The sequence below is a fragment of the Hevea brasiliensis genome, chromosome 16 (assembly GCF_030052815.1).
Source record: "Hevea brasiliensis isolate MT/VB/25A 57/8 chromosome 16, ASM3005281v1, whole genome shotgun sequence".
Taxonomy (NCBI): Eukaryota; Viridiplantae; Streptophyta; class Magnoliopsida; order Malpighiales; family Euphorbiaceae; genus Hevea; species Hevea brasiliensis.
In genome coordinates, this window is record NC_079508.1 from 35,554,568 (window position 1) to 35,569,402 (window position 14,835).

Sequence of the window (14,835 nt, forward strand, 5' to 3'; positions counted from 1 at the left end):
CAGTGTGCCCAAATCCAGATTTGGCTAAATTGTTCACTAAGTTATGGTCATTTTTTGGGCATGATTCCAAGATGAAAAATGGTCCATTTTGTGTCTAGTTTTATTCCCAATTGGCTTTACACCAATTGGGTTGGTAAATTTTCAGTTTTGGTTCCTGAAAGGGACCTAGGTTAAGCTATCCAGTAGTGACCCCTCACTAATCTGAATTTGACTTAATTTCTCACCATTCAAACACATTCTAAATTACACCTTTTCACCATTTTAAACCTTACTTAGGTCAAAGTACATCAATTTACTAAATTCTCAAATTTTCTCCCCAAAATCCTAAGGTCAATAACCCTAATTTTTTTCTAAGTGTTTCAATTTATGCAATTAAGGTGTTCTAATAATCTCTACATGCCTAATTAGGCTTACATACATAATTAATTGAACTAAAACACTTCAACATCTCATAACCCCATGGCTACCAAATTTTCTCTTCCATTATTCAAGCACGATTTTCCTTATTTCTAATGCAATTTCATCACATTTAAACTTAAATTCATGAATTTAATAAGAATCCAAGCTTGAAGTTGCACTTACCTCAATTTGTGGATTCCCTAGTTCTTCAATTCTCCAATTTTTCTCTTCCTTCTTGCTCCCAAAGAGTTTATCTAGGTCTAAGGGTGAGATTTAGTATTGGGATTTGGGGGATTTATGGAAGGGAACCAAAGAAATTCAAGTTTTTTTATTCTTTAACAATGGTGGAAGAAAATGAGAGAGAGAGGAGAGAGAAATGGGGCGGCACATCTAAGGGAAGAAGACCAAATTATGTATTTTTTGTAACACCCCTCACCCGACTATAGTGTAGCCGAGCAAAGTGTGCTACATTCGGTGCCGGAGCACCCTATCTTATTTTACTTTATTCCTTTCATATTTTGATCTCTTTATATTTTAATATTAATTATTTTTCGACGGAGAAACCAGCGGAGTTTCCCCTATTTTATTACCAGTTGACGTATTTTACTATTTACCTGTTTGAAAGTTTCAATAATATTTCGCAAATAAAATCTCATCAATTATTTTCATAACCATCTCATAATTCACATCTCATTCATATATCTCGATTTCATATTCATTTCCATGCATTATCTATATATTTCAAATCTGTCTTCAAATCCATACAATCTCATTCATGCTCAAATCACATAAGTAAAATTTTCAGATTTCTTTAATTTACATAATTTCATAATTTACATGATATATAAATTAATTACATATGAAAAAGCTAATTTATTAAATTACATTACATTTCTATTAATTACCTGCTCATAATCTACATGATAATACAATATCTAGCATTTCATACTAAATACAAAATAGGATCTATATGGGCCCTATCTATATGCATTGCTGAGGAGGTGACAACCTTGAATACTTCAGGCACTTCTGCAGATCTGGACTCCAAAAATCTTAGTCAAAGTACCTGCGCGAGGAAACAAATCCATCGCGCTAAGCATTGCTGCTTAGTGGTGCAATAATAGAACAAGAAAATAAAATATACAAATAAAGAAAGAACGAAGCATAATTTGAATATTTAAGAATCAATTTAATTCAATACAATGTGTCTAATATTAATTATCTTTTGTTCTCATTTGTTTCGCTTTGGAAGCGTTTAATTCCGAAATTCACAGTGATAATGTACAACATACAGAATTAATAAAAATACTCAGTTTATATTTATATGGCAATAGAAGGTACATTTAAAATATTTAGTTAAGTTATACCTATTTTTGCAACTCTTTTATCATTTTACTTAACAATTTTTATGTGGTTTGGATCATTTCATAATTGTAACTAATTCTTTTGAAGTCTTATTAACTCATTTGTTTGATTTCTAATATTTTTAATTACTAATAGTCTTAATTTATTTCAATAAATTACACTGCCCAAGTAACCTACGACAGGCTGACTAAACTGGATAACGAGTCGTTGGCACTAGATACCGCGGTGCCTCGGGCCGTCATACCATGGGACGCAGAACGTCAACCACGTATGCAGTCAGTATGGCTAAAAAGCCATGATAACACATAATCGGGCATAAAAGCCATGAATGATGGCATAAAGCCATGAATGCGGGCATAAAGCCATGAATACGGGCACAAAGCCATGAATACAGGCATAAAGCCTTTCGCGATCGCTAAAACAATACCCTATTGGCATGCCAATCTATCCAATCTGACACACGTGTCTAGGCAATACAAGGGCACATAATATCATTAAATATTAATATATTGTGTTTTATGAATTCATTATTTCATGATAAATTTCAATTATAATTCATACATTCATTTGATCATTTATATGATCACAATTCACATCAATTATCCTTTTATACCATTGTACTCAAAATACTTCTCCTCTCTACAATAATGAGAACTAATGTCTCATTCATACATTAATATGGTTTATTTATCCATTCATTATGTTATTCATATTGATCACAATTCTAAACAATGGTTCACATGTACCATTGTATTCAAAACATTTTTCCTTTCTCATTTATACATTCAAGAATCTACTCATGTAATTACAATTTTTATATTTCAAGTTGAATTATTAATATTTTATGAATTCCATTTGTGATGGGCATATAAGCCCTAACTATTTATTCACATCAATTAGGTGACTTATTTTTCATGTTTCAAGTAATCCATAAATATTTCATGGATTTCAAAATTTATGGCCTTAATTTCTTTTTAACAATTTTGACTAGGATGCATAGTCCATATTTGTCATACAATTCTAAGCATTTAAGCTTAGAGTTGGTTCTAGTTCTTCATCTTAATTTACTAATCATTTTGATTACTATTCACCTTACTAGTCAACCAAAATGTTGACTTTTTCTTACTTAATGGATATATTAATTCTAATTACACCAAGATCCCACATTTTGAGTTTTACATTTGCTAGTATTAATTGCCAATTGCAATTTAAAGTCCCCTAGATGCATTTCTAATTTTAAATTTTGAATTTCAAGTTTTGGTGTCACTATTCACTTCATTGGTCAATAAAAATGTTGACTTTTGGATAGAAAATATGTACATTGGTTTTGGCACTCCCAACATACCACATTTGGCATTCAAAACTTGTTGGCATTAAGCATTTATACCATTTCAAAGTTTAAACCAAGGGAAGCAGAATTTTCAGTTTTTGTAGCTCAACTTTACTGTTCCATTGGGCACTGTTGCAGTGGGAATTTGAAGAAATGGTAAACATGAAAGTTGTTCCTTATTTTGTCTAGTTGAATTTCTTTTTTTGAATCACTCCATTTGGAGTTTTGTAGCTCCAGATATGGTCCAAAAACCACAGCTGGCCGGATTGGAAAAACTGCAGAATTACCATATCTACAGTAACATAAACAGTGACTAGAATCACTTTGTTGGATGGGTTCTGGCCATAATTTGGGATAGGTTCCTTCATGAAAGTTGTTTTTCTATGTCTTAACTTGTTGCTGTAAAAATTTCAGGTCAATTGACCATATCGACAGTGAGTTATGGCCAAATGAACAGTTACTGTTCATTTGGTCAATTATGCAGGTGCTGTTGCAGGGTATCCGGATTGGGGCCAACTTTTGGTCCTCTTGCTTTGGTCTTTTGGGCATGGTTTCTTCAGCAAAAATGTGCCATTATAAGCCTAGTTTCATGTCCAATTGGCCAAACACCAATTGGACCAACACAGCCAAAGATATGGCAGTCCAAGTGGACTGAAATTTCAGTCACCCTGCTGCACTCATTGGGCAGCCTACCATTCCACTTTGCCATGCCATTTTTCAGTCCAATTTATGGTCAACTTACCTAAAATGGTTACTAATTGACCACTAAAATGTTCTCTAACAATTTCCTAAGCCAAGTCAAATTTTCACTCCTCAAAACCCTAGTTCCATTATAGGTTTTCACAACACCTTAATTACTAGCTCCTTCAATAATCACATGCATACATGGTTTAAACTTGATCTATAACCCACTTTAAGTCCATCAAAACACTCCATTATTGTTCCTTCAAGAAGGCTACCGAAATTCATGTTATGTATACACAAAAGTTTTGTTCATTTAAGTTACAAATCCTTACTCAATTCAAGTCACTATCATGGAATATAAGAGTTTCAAGTGAATAGGTGCACTAACCTCTTGTAGGCAGATTTTTCCCAACTCAAAACTTCACTTTCTTTTCTCTTCTTGGCTGCCAAAAGCTTCCCCAAGAGATATGGTCAAGTTTTAATGAAAGGGGTTAGGGTTTAGTGGTGTAACAAAGGGAGAAAGGGAGCTTGCTTGAAGCTTTAATGGAGGTTGGGATGGGTCAAGGGTTTTGGCTGGTTTTTGGGGAGGGAGATGGCTGCTGTATTTTTGGTTATTTTGGTCTTCATTTAGTCTCTTTTATTAGTTAGTCAAATGGTTGCTTAATTGTGATTGGTTATGGTTTTTAATGACATCACCATGATGTCATAAATAAGTCTTTTTCCTCATTTTCTTTTCTTTTCTCCACTACTCATTTCCAATTTAATTTCTAGTAATGTTTATTCATATTTTATGTCATATTAATTATTTACTCAACTGGACAAGTCGGCCAAAAATTGCCTCTGAAGGGGAAATGACCAAAATGCCCTCTGTTTGGCTTAACGGGTCAAAATTGTCTGTACCGATTGAAAAATTTTTCTAAATATTTTCTTGGCATTCTAATGCCATAGGAACCTCAATGACCCTTCTCTGGAGTCCCAAAAATTATTTTATGAATTTTTCCTCGGTTCTAGGGCTCCTAGTTGTAGAACCGCAACTTCCTCCAGTTACCCATCGCTTGGGCACCGGCTCGTTTAACTTGGTTGTATTTTATTTCTAAAATTTTTCCTAAATTTTTCTTATTAATATTTGAGTTAATTATGGTTCCTGACTTTAGTTTAAATATTTTTCCGGACGTTCTAGCTGTCCGGACCGACACCGGTCACCGGAACAGTAGAATGTACGGAGTTGCTACCGGGAGGATGTTACAACTCTTCCCCTCTTATTTAAATTTCGTCCTCGAAATTTACTGGGTGTAGGTATCTAAGATAATTCTTTTACCTTTCTATTGCTCCCTCTGTCTACTTCTTTTATATATATGGTACCATTTAGTCTTTCCGAATATATCATTATACACTTAGGCATATCATAAAGGAAATACTTTACCTTAAATTCACATTTGGGGCTTCTTGCTCCTCTCTGGCTTGGTGACATTTGGAAGTGGTGTTACTATTGTACTTGGTCCTTCCACGGCCTCTGTCTGGGTCCGTGGTATATTCCTCTTAGGACAATCTTTCAGACGATGGTCTATGGCCCCACATCTAAAACAAGCTCTAGTCAATCCCCTACATTCACCTTTATGCCACTTGTTACAATGGCCACATTTTCTTGCTAATCCTGGCACACTCACTACTAGTGTTTCTGGTTGATCTCTTCTGGGTATAGGTCTGGGTTTGGATCTCCTACTTTGATCAGATGTCTGACTTAACTGTTCTCTCGGCCTCTTATTACTCGACTGTCCAAATTTCCTCTTTTGCTGATCACCACTCCTCTTTTGTTCCTCTTCATGAGCACAGCTAATATATTTCTTTCTAAACTCTACCAGAAAGAATTCCCAAGTTACGTCAGCTGGTGGCACTACCTTGGTTACGACATCCCACCACCGATATGCAGCTTCTTATAATAATGAAATTGCACACTCCAAACTCGCTCGTGTGCAATGGAGTCTTTGCAAGACTCTTCGATCCTTTCTAACCAATACTCATTGCAGCAGAATCGTCTTCCTTTACCATTGAAATCTTGACTCCATACTTCCTAATTTTTCCTAGAGGTGATTTCTGCTGAGACAATGGTGGAACAACCCCAGTCATCTGTCGAAAGAATCCAGTCATCTGCTCAAACAAGGCCTGTTGGGGTTGTACAGGCACCTCTTGCACTGGTGGAGTAGGATCTCCCCGATTTCCAATATCACTCTCAGTCGGGATACGGCTTACTACTTCTTCTTCTACTGTCCTTTGTGATTCTGAGTCCATACCTTAACCTAAAATAACCAAGAAAATATATCTGCATTAGTGTCACCTCAACTCATATGAATGCAATGCATGATATGCAATCTATCTAGGTCCAGAAACGCATAAACCGCGCTCTGATACCAATAAATGTAACACCCCTCACCCGACTACAGTGTAGCCGAGCAAAGTGTGCTACATTCGGTGCCGGAGCACCCTATCTTATTTTACTTTATTCCTTTCATATTTTGATCTCGTTATATTTAAATATTAATTATTTTTCGACGGAGAAACCAGCGGAGTTTCCCCTATTTTATTACCAGTTGACGTATTTTACTATTTACCTGTTTGAAAGTTTCAATAATATTTTGCAAATAAAATCTCATCAATTATTTTCATAACCATCTCATAATTCACATCTCATTCATATATCTCGATTTCATATTCATTTCCATGCATTATCTATATATTTCAAATCTGTCTTCAAATCCATACAATCTCATTCATGCTCAAATCACATAAGTAAAATTTTCAGATTTCTTTAATTTACATAATTTCATAATTTACATGATATATAAATTAATTACATATGAAAAAGCTAATTTATTAAATTACATTACATTTCTATTAATTACCTGCTCATAATCTGCATGATAATACAATATCTAGCATTTCATACTAAATACAAAATAGGATCTATATGGGCCCTATCTATATGCATTGCTGAGGAGGTGACAACCTTGAATACTTCAGGCACTTCTGCAGATCTGGACTCCAAAAATCTTAGTCAAAGTACCTGCGTGAGGAAACAAATCCATCGCGCTAAGCATTGCTGCTTAGTGGTGCAATAATAGAACAAGAAAATAAAATATACAAATAAAGAAAGAACGAAGCATAATTTGAATATTTAAGAATCAATTTAATTCAATACAATGTGTCTAATATTAATTATCTTTTGTTCTCATTTGTTTCGCTTTGGAAGCGTTTAATTCTGAAATTCACAGTGATAATGTACAACATACAGAATTAATAAAAATACTCAGTTTATATTTATATGGCAATAGAAGGTACATTTAAAATATTTAGTTAAGTTATACCTATTTTTGCAACTCTTTTATCATTTTACTTAACAATTTTTATGTGGTTTGGATCATTTCATAATTGTAACTAATTCTTTTGAAGTCTTATTAACTCATTTGTTTGATTTCTAATATTTTTAATTACTAATAGTCTTAATTTATTTCAATAAATTACACTTCCCAAGTAACCTCTGACGGTGACTAAATCTGGATAACGGTCGTTGGCACTAGACACGCGGTGCCTCGGGCGTCATACCATGGGACCTTGAGCGTCAACCACGTATGCAGTCAGTATGGCTAAAAAGCCATGATAACACATAATCGGGCATAAAAGCCATGAATGATGGCATAAAGCCATGAATGCGGGCATAAAGCCATGAATACGGGCACAAAGCCATGAATACAGGCATAAAGCCTTTCGCAGTACTGCTAAAACAATACCCTATTGGCATGCCAATCTATCCAATCTGACACACGTGTCTAGGCAATACAAGGGCACATAATATCATTAAATATTAATAAATTGTGTTTTATGAATTCATTATTTCATGATAAATTTCAATTATAATTCATACATTCATTTGATCATTTATATGATCACAATTCACATCAATTATCCTTTTATACTATTGTACTCAAAATACTTCTCCTCTCTACAATAATGAGAACTAATGTCTCATTCATACATTAATATGGTTTATTTATCCATTCATTATGTTATTCATATTGATCACAATTCTAAACAATGGTTCACATGTACCATTGTATTCAAAACATTTTTCTTTTCTCATTTATACATTCAAGAATCTACTCATGTAATTACAATTTTTATATTTCAAGTTGAATTATTAATATTTTATGAATTCCATTTGTGATGGGCATATAAGCCCTAACTATTTATTCACATCAATTAGGTGACTTTTTTTTCATGTTTCAAGTAATCCATAAATATTTCATGGATTTCAAAATTTATGGCCTTAATTTCTTTTTAACAATTTTGACTAGGATGCATAGTCCATATTTGTCATACAATTCTAAGCATTTAAGCTTAGAGTTGGTTCTAGTTCTTCATCTTAATTTACTAATCATTTTGATTACTATTCACCTTACTAGTTAACCAAAATGTTGACTTTTTCTTACTTAATGGATATATTAATTCTAATTACACCAAGATCCCACATTTTGAGTTTTACATTTGCTAGTATTAATTGCCAATTGCAATTTAAAGTCCCCTAGATGCATTTCTAATTTTAAATTTTGAATTTCAAGTTTTGGTGTCACTATTCACCTCATTGGTCAACAAAAATGTTGACTTTTGGATAGAAAATATGTACATTGGTTTTGGCACTCCCAACATACCACATTTGGCATTCAAAACTTGTTGGCATTAAGCATTTATACCATTTCAAAGTTTAAACCAAGGGAAGCAGAATTTTCAGTTTTTGTAGCTCAATTTTACTGTTCCATTGGGCACTATTGCAGTGGGAATTTGAAGAAATGGTAAACATGAAAGTTGTTCCTTATTTTGTATAGTTGAATTTCTTTTTTTGAATCACTCCATTTGGAGTTTTGTAGCTCCAGATATGGTCCAAAAACCACAGCTGGCCGGATTGGAAAAACTGCAGAATTACCATATCTACAGTAACATAAACAGTGACTAGAATCACTTTGTTGGATGGGTTCTGGCCATAATTTGGGGTAGGTTCCTTCATGAAAGTTGTTTTTCTATGTCTTAACTTGTTGCTGTAAAAATTTCAGGTCAATTGACCATATCGACAGTGAGTTATGGCCAAATGAACAGTTACTGTTCATTTGGTCAATTATGCAGGTGCTGTTGCAGGGTATCCGGATTGGAGCCAACTTTTGGTCCTCTTGCTTTGGTCTTTTGGGCATGGTTTCTTCAGCAAAAATGTGCCATTATAAGCCTAGTTTCATGTCCAATTGGCCAAACACCAATTGGACCAACACAGCCAAAGATATGGCAGTCCAAGTGGACTGAAATTTCAATCACCCTGCTGCACTCATTGGGCAGCCTACCATTCCACTTTGCCATGCCATTTTTCAGTCCAATTTATGGTCAACTTACCTAAAATGGTCACTAATTGACCACTAAAATGTTCTCTAACAATTTTCTAAGCCAAGTCAAATTTTCACTCCTCAAAACCCTAGTTCCATTATAGGTTTTCACAACACCTTAATTACTAGCTCCTTCAATAATCACATGCATACATGGTTTAAACTTGATCTATAACCCACTTTAAGTCCATCAAAATACTCCATTATTGTTCCTTCAAGAAGGCTACCGAAATTCATGTTATGTATACACAAAAGTTTTGTTCATTTAAGTTACAAATCCTTACTCAATTCAAGTCACTATCATGGAATATAAGAGTTTCAAGTGAATAGGTGCACTAACCTCTTGTAGGCAGATTTTTTCCAACTCAAAACTTCACTTTCTTTCCTCTTCTTGGCTGCCAAAAGCTTCCCCAAGAGATATGGTCAAGTTTTAATGAAAGGGGTTAGGGTTTAGTGGTGTAACAAAGGGAGAAAGGGAGCTTGCTTGAAGCTTTAATGGAGGTTGGGATGGGTCAAGGGTTTTGGCTGCTTTTTGGGGAGGGAGATGGCTGCTGTATTTTTGGTTATTTTGGTCTTCATTTAGTCTCTTTTATTAGTTAGTCAAATGGTTGCTTAATTGTGATTGGTTATGGTTTTTAATGACATCACCATGATGTCATAAATAAGTCTTTTTCCTCATTTTCTTTTCTTTTCTCCACTACTCATTTCCAATTTAATTTCTAGTAATGTTTATTCATATTTTATGTCATATTAATTATTTACTCAACTGGACAAGTCGGCCAAAAATTGCCTCTGAAGGGGAAATGACCAAAATACCCTCCGTTTGGCTTAACGGGTCAAAATTGTCTGTACCGATTGAAAAAATTTTCTAAATATTTTCTTGGCATTCTAATGCCATAAGAACCTCAATGACCCTTCTCTGGAGTCCCAAAAATTATTTTATGAATTTTTCCCCGGGTCTAGGGCTCCTCGTTGCGAGAACCGCAACTTCCCTCTGGTTACCCATCGCTTGGGCACCGGCTCGTTTAACTTGGTTGTATTTTATTTCTAAAATTTTTCCTAAATTTTTCTTATTAATATTTTAGTTAATTATGGTTCCTGACTTTAGTTTAAATATTTTTCTGGACGTTTTAGCTGTCCTGACCGACACCGATCACCAGAACAGTAGAATGTACGGAGTTGCTACCGGGAGGATGTTACATTTTTTTTCTTTCATTTTATGTGTATTTATCCTTATTTTGACTTAGTAAAAAATCTGATTAATTGGAAATTATTTTTCACATCATGCTTATGTCACTTTGGTGATGTCATTAATCCTTATTTTCTTTTATTTTCTTTTTCCTTTCTTTTTCCTCACTTCTTTAATTTAATTCTATATATAAAAATTTTCATTTCTCAAATTTTATTGGACTTTTAGGTCAGGAGTCACCTCTAGGGGTGAATTGACCAATTTGCCCCTTGCTGGTCTGATCCGGTTTGCAAGTTATTTGATATTTCTTCTGGATCCCTGACCTAATTATTTGACCTACTTAAAAAATCTTTTTTGTGATTTTCTCTTTTCCACTGTGTTCGCAATAGTCCTAAGGATCGCGGCGTCACGTTTTCTGGTTCAAAATTTGAGTTGGGACTGACCTCGCAGTCACTTCTCGGGAAGGTCACCCATCGCTGTGACTCCTGGCTCATTTAAGCTTTTATGTTTTGTTTTTCTTATTTATACTTAACCTTCTAGCATTCACTATTTATTTTCATTTAGGACTTTTCTAGGTATCTTAAACATAGTTCTAATCCTCTTAATTGTCCGGACCGACACCAGTCACTAGAACAGTAACATATACCAGGCTATGCAAATAGGGGTGTTACACAAGGCTTAATGCTGAGGCCATTCAAGGCTTAGGTTGGATGATGAACGGACCACCCTTAAGGAAGAAAGAAGATCAACACAAAGTAATGATATATGATCTGACAAAAGAAGCTATGGTGGTGATAGGCGATCATACAACCAAGATCAAGATGATTGTATAAGAGAGCGCTATCGGACATACAAACCTCTTAATGAGTCAAGGGCAAGAGTGCTTGTTTGTTGGTTTACAACCCTGCAAGTGCATAGATCATGAGCAAGTAATATAGTAATGAGTAGAGTATCGTTCTCACGAGGAATTTATAAGCGTAAGTACGAAGCTAGACAACAATTTTGATTGTTTAAACTATCAAAGTTGTGGAGGGATTAATTCTAAACTACTGTTATGAATACTAGAAATTAAACAAAGATAAAGCTCTAAATTTAATTTAGAAATCCATGAACTAAATAATTCCAGAACTAAGATTTCACACTTTAACCCTATTATGGATTTAACCTTACATATTTAACAAATTAAGGATTGTTACTTTCATGAAAATTAATCCTAAGATGTCTTGGGTCCTCTTTTAAAGCACCTAAGGTGTATTTTAATTAATCTGAACCTTACTTTCATGGTGATCAATCTTAATTAAAATCCTTTAAGTTCATTGATTAGTTATGAAATTCCACAAAGGATGTTAGCCTATCTCTAGGTTAGATTTCCTACGTTCAAGATCCTGATTTCCAATACTAATCTTCCCATTTCAGTCCTTCAACTAGTATCTTGTATCATCTCTAAGTGTGTATCAATACATAGTATACATTGAGAACATAGAATATTGAATCAAAGAACAAAACTCAAATCCATTAAATAAACTTAGTATGCATCCATAACAAAAATTAAAAGTGCTAATCTCCTAATTATAGAATTAAACAAACTACTCACTCATGGTGAGTTTAACAAATATATTATAATTAAAATAAAAAGAATAAAAAGAGATTTGAAAAAAAAAAACAAAAAAAAAAAAACCAAAACAAAGATTCTACAACTTTGAACTTTTTGAACTTTAGTTGAGAGCCCTTTTCCTTAATACTAATGCAAATTCTCTTCAAACGGCTTAGAAAACTAGGGTTTATAAAGCTAAAACTAATCGTAAATTGAAAGATTTCTTTTGAAGGTGTCCACTCCTTGTTTCGGTCTCCTGATATTTATATTAGGTGCCTTAGAGTTATAAAGAGACTTAGAAGTCTATTCGAAAAACATGCGATGGAGTTGGAGTCACATAAAAAATTTGCCTGCTACAAGGTACATGGCCCTAGGCCGTGTAATTATATGGATGAAATTAGGCTTCGTTCAAGAGGGAGACAGTAGGTTACACGAGGTGTTTGAGTTCACATGGGGTCAAGTACATAGCTCGTGTATTATCATCTTTTCTTTGGCTTTTTAGGTTTAGGTTTCCAAAGACTTACATGATGTCATTATAAGGCACAAAGGGTCAGTTACATGACCTGTGTACTATGGATTCTTCAGTTCACTTCAATTTTCTCTGGCTAGAAGATTACATGGGTCTAGCTCCATTCTTACACAACTTGTGTAATATTGTGCAGTAGCTTTTCTTGCTTTTCCTACTTTCCAAACTTATCTAATCGATTCCCATGCCTTGGACTTTCTTTAAAATACCTAAAAAGATACATTAAACATGAACTTAAGTGGAGATTAACCAAATTAACAAAAACTAATGAAACTAGGTAAAATGCATACAATTAGCTACCTATATGCTATGAAATGGAGTGCAATTATGCCTTAAATTACCTATATGATACAAATGTACCAAATACCCCCCAAACTCGAACTTTTGCTTGTCCCCAAGTAAAATAAAACTTTTGAAAACTCATTAGGGTACTTGGTTTTTCTTAGAAACATAACCAAAAACTTAACTTGCATATAATTGAGCTCTCTACACCTTCATACCAATTTTCCTACTTTCAAGGCATAAAGATATCAATAACTGCCTGCTAAAATCTCATCCTCTTTATAGAGCTTCAACTAATCATTCCACTTGTAAGGCTATTAATAAGTCACAAATGACTTGTTTTATTGAGATAGATTTGAGAAACACTTGCCCTCCTAAAATTGCCTCTATTATGTATGATTGTGATGCTCTATCTCTAACTCCATAGGCATATCTCAATTCTCTATCTCCACTAATATAGCATACACCTTTTAAAGATCAAAAGGTCTTTAAAAGAGTTGTAATAGGGCTAGAGGGTAGTGATTTGGCTACTAATGAAGGGTTTTAGGGAATGCAAGTGTTAGGATTGCTATTATGCATAGGTTCCAAATATACTAAGTTTATTTTATTATTTTTGTGTGAAAAGGAGGGGCTTTTAGTTTTTAGTGCTAAGTATGCTTGCTTCATGCTCACTTTGATACTTCTTTGCTTATTTTTCTATATTTTGTACTTGTGTCCCTTTTTTTCTTATCCCTAAAATCATTCTTTTTTATGGGTTAGAAACATAATTTCTCTATGTTTTTTATTGTACACTTGCACTTCTCTTGAATTTTGCACATTCCATCCATATTTTCTCTCTTCTCATGTACTTAGTATACCTTTCATTTATGCATTTTAGCTTCTCATAGGGTAGGGTAAGTGTTTATGCTAGGGGTTAGGATAGAGTTGTAGGTTACCAAAAATCATATGTAGGCTCAAATTGGTTACAAAGGGGTGGCTAAGGCTATGATGGATTTCTAAGCAAAGAATGCCTTAATCATCTCTTTATCAAGCATATGTTAGGATTTCGCCTCAATAGGTCTAGGAGATATGCTCTAGTGTTGGTGAGGCATGTATAGGTTTGTTCATATTTGAAAAATTTTCTCTAAATTTTACAAGTTCAATGTGACAAACTAATGGCTGTGAAGAGGTTAATTAGTTTAACTCCACTTAGGTAATTAAATTTTTCATAAACAATATATTGAAGTCCTTTTGCCTATCCAGTTACATTCATTCCTCTTTCCAAGAGAGTTCAATTATTAGCTTGTTAGTGTTTTTTAGTTATAATTCTAAGGTAAAAACTTTTGAAGAAATTTAAAATTTTCAAATTTTTTTTGGATTTTTGATACACAAGATTGATACTGATACAATAAGGCAATGCAATAGTAAAGTTGATATGCAATGCATGAATGTACCCTCAAACTCAAATTTGGCATCGTCTACAATGGCAACATAATGTGTAAAATTTAATCTAAAGATAAAACAATAGACGTATCATGATGGAAAGGCATAGCATGTATTAAGGTATGATAATATGAACATGAGGAGCACAGTTTAAACAAAATAAACCTATCTAGCTAGGTGGTGAATAAGACTAATGCCTATGCCTATATAGTACATTAAAATGTGTCCTAGTCTACTGTCCTATGCCTAGAAAGTCTTTGATGGTGAGGAAGATACCTCTGTATCTTGCCTCTTAAGGATTATGTCTAGCTTATTATGGGCCTCTTGGAGACTACCCTCTATAACTATAATCCTATATGCAATGGTGGTCTCCAGACTCCTCATCCTATTATGTATAGTCATCCCATCCGTTGCAATTATGCAAGTATAGGGTCTGCAGGTGGTGATGTGTGGAGGGATTCTATCTGGTGATCCTTAGAGGAGGGGGTCCAACTCCTCCTGTTACTCCTGTTATCTCCACTTTTGTGCTCTAAAGGAGTCCCCTTGTTATGCTCCTGTTGGTTCCCTCCTAGGGATGACGTTTCCCTCTACATCAAGTAAGAGGCATGTGTCCCCAACTCTTCT

The 14,835-nt window shown here is 34.2% G+C and overlaps 1 pseudogene; it reads right to left on the bottom strand.

Annotated features, from left to right (window-relative positions):
* LOC110647562 (G-type lectin S-receptor-like serine/threonine-protein kinase RLK1) overlaps positions 1-14,595 on the bottom strand; it is a 33,983-nt pseudogene extending 19,388 nt beyond the window's left edge.
* Positions 14,596-14,835: the final 240 nt, after the last annotated feature.